The 3,112-nt window shown below is 44.3% G+C and overlaps 2 non-coding genes across 2 annotated transcripts; both read right to left on the reverse strand.

Moving 5' to 3' along the window:
• Positions 1-2,376: 2,376 nt before the first annotated feature.
• Positions 2,377-2,449, reverse strand: TRNAK-UUU (transfer RNA lysine (anticodon UUU)). Its single transcript has one exon. It is a non-coding gene; the product is annotated as a tRNA-Lys (tRNA).
• Positions 2,450-2,517: 68 nt separating this feature from the next.
• On the reverse strand, positions 2,518-2,599 carry TRNAS-AGA (transfer RNA serine (anticodon AGA)). Its single transcript has one exon. It is a non-coding gene; the product is annotated as a tRNA-Ser (tRNA).
• Positions 2,600-3,112: the final 513 nt, after the last annotated feature.

The raw sequence follows: 3,112 nt of genomic DNA on the forward strand, positions 1-3,112 counted from the left end.
GCTTTCTGAACTAGAGGAAACAAAAAGGGAGCTTGGGGCAGGAGTGAGAGGAGACTCCAAGGTGGAGGAGTTAGGTCCAAGAGAGGGGACTGTAGAATCGGGACTCTGAAAGAACACTAACCAAATCCCAAAGAACATTTGAGTGCTGAGGAAACTGAGGTAAGGAATTGCATATAGGGTTTCTTATTTTGCATGGATTTGTGTATCCATTATACTGTTTAAAAGTGAAGAGTGTTTGGTTTAGAAATCTGTCTGCAAGGTCTTGCTATCAACTGTCCCTGAAGGGTTAAAGTAGAAAGCAGAGTACCCATGAGAGTGGAGCTCTGGAAAGGGTGAGCTTAAGCGCCTGGGCTGTCTTGTGGAGTTCAACCCTGGTCTTGGGGCTAGGATAGCTGGAATGTGATTTCCCACTTCAGAGAAGGGGTACCAGATACTCTGTGCCCAGTGACTGGAGCCTACCCAGAACCAGGGGAGCTTAAAATCACACAGCTCCATCATGTGGGGACAAACACAGCAGCCTGGTAAGCTTGTCCAGGGCTGTGACTGGGACTTATATTTGAGAGCAGTCTTAACTTTTCTGTGGAAAGAGAAATGATAACCTTATGTCAGCTAACAAATGATGGATGATGGCAAAGTGACAGTGTTTAATCTCAGAGCCAGTGGAAATAATTTGGCATAATGTGAAGTAAATTTGGCAGAATTTATTCTCAAGAGAGTGAATGCTGAAGCAGCAAGAGCACTGTCTGTGGTCAGGATGGAGGGAGTCAGACTCTCTCTCTATTTGATGGGGTGACTCAGGCCCCAAAGGGATTCATGTGGGCCTGAGAGGTCAATTAATATGTCTGGCAGCACTTGTGAGAGAGAGCGAGAGCAAGCCAGGCATAATTGATAATGAAGGCCAGCTGGGGAGGGGCTGGGTGGTGATGTAAAGCCAGGGAGTTTGCAGTAGAAAAGGGCTGCAGGGAGAGAGTCTGCAGTCACTGCTGGGGGACTACGAGATATAGGAAGTGGTCTAGGGAGGCAGCAAGGAGTCTGAGGGAGTAGCCCTTTGCTGCCACCTACCCGGTCCCTGGACTGGAGCCCAGAGTACAGGATGGGCCTGGGTTTCCCTACCAGTTACTGAGGAAAGTGGGGTGTAAGGAGCCCAGACAGGGAGCCTAAAGACAGATGGAAGACGTGCTGTAAGGTCACTGGACTATGGCCGGGTTGGACTCTCTCTTACCCCAGAAGTGGTGGATTAAATTGTGACCTGGATGGGTGGCCAAGTTGCAGGAAGAGAGACAACCACAGTGATGGAGCAACTGACGGAAAGGGGTGGCCGCTGAGGCAAATGCTAATTCCCAGACTTGACCATGAGCAGGCGCTCCTGTGCTGAGTGAACTTCTTTACACTCTGCCATTCCCAGCATATCTGTTCTTAGGACCAAGGAAGCATTATCCTGAGACGCACAAGCCTTCTCGCCAGTTTACACCAAGCCCACAGGAAAGCACTGCTGGAAACCCTAAATTAGGTTTGAGATATTGGTGGGATTTTCAAAAGGACTTAAGTGACTTAACAAGCACAGCTCACATTGACTTTCAATCAGACTTGTGCTCCTAAGTCACGTAAGGGCTTTTCAAAATCCCAATTTCCTTCAACAAATAAACAACGACAATGAAAGTTGCCTCCTCCTTTAGTTCTGAAAAAGCCTGTATTTTCAGTATGATCACGAATACTGTAGTCAAGATTTCAGTAGCTTGAGATGCCACCTGTAGCCTACAAAAGTCACAGGGTCCGGTGAAATAACTTGTACTTACATTTGGGAAGATTTGATTTTTATCGTTAAACGTCAATAAATGCCGATCTCACCGTACACACGCAAATGGACAAAAAAATATTCCGATGGATGATAAAAATGTACAGATCTGCAAAATAAGAAAAATGCTGTTGGGAACTTCTAAGAGTGTGATTTAAGGATATTTACTTTGTGTTTTGACATGTGATGTTCACAATTTATGTTATAGTGGCTATAAAGCTTTAACTGTTTGAATCTGTGTCTACTGTCAGTAAATACTTGTGGTCTGACTCCCCATTTTCTGATGATTCCCCCCCCCCCATGTTTTCTGCAACTAGGAAAATTTAAATAGAAAAAAAAACATGCTTAAAAATAAACATCAATATTATCATAGAATATCAGGGTTGGAAGGGACATCAGGAGGTCATCTAGTCCAACCCTCGGCTCAAAGCAGGCCCAATCCCCAATTTTTGTCCCAGATCCCTAAGTGGCCCTCTCAAGGATTGAACTCACAACCCTAGGTTTAGCAGGTCAATGCTCAAACCACTGAGCTATCCCTCCCCCAAAGGGATAGACTTTTATGATCTTGGGGAATAGTTCAACACCTGACCAGGGACCTGAACCCTGGACGCTCAGATTAAAAGTCTGATGCTTTATCAACTGAGCTAGCCAGGCTCACCAACCGTGAGACCAGATCTGTCCCGGGCACTAAGACAGCAGCAAGGGCAACACATCAGTGCTTCCGTAGTTAGCAGGATTCGAACCTGCGTGGGGAGACCCCAATGGATTTCTAGTCCATCACCTTAACCACTCGGCCACAACTACTTGATTAGTAGTGATAGTGATCTAAAACATTAGTCATCAAAAAATAAAAATTGAATTCCTACTTATATTCTGCATAAACTATTAAAAGACAGACGAATCGGAAATGTTCAAGAAATGGATAGATTAAACTTAGAAGAAATATTATCACTGAACTGACTGCTTTTCATTTGGTATGAGCTGAAATGAAAGGAATTCTAAAGAGTCCATATACATCCCAAATCTCAGGGGAAAAAACCAACCCACAACACATTTTCCTTGTATTGTTACTGTCCTAGGAGAACTGCACTTGAGTGACTAAGTTAAAATAACACAAGCAAAAGATGATGATTCATGCTGCTTTTCTTAACGGTTTCTGATGTACAGAAGCCAGTATCCCAGCGGCAGCTTTGAATAAACGAATGGGGAGGGGGAATAAAAGTATAGCAGGTATGTTAGGCATAATGTTCCCAGTTTGCAGCCTGTGTATGTGATTACCTAATATTACTTACCAGCTGTTTCCTGACATTAGTCATA

The sequence above is a fragment of the Caretta caretta genome, chromosome 2, assembly GCF_965140235.1.
Source record: "Caretta caretta isolate rCarCar2 chromosome 2, rCarCar1.hap1, whole genome shotgun sequence".
Classification (NCBI taxonomy): domain Eukaryota; kingdom Metazoa; phylum Chordata; order Testudines; family Cheloniidae; genus Caretta; species Caretta caretta.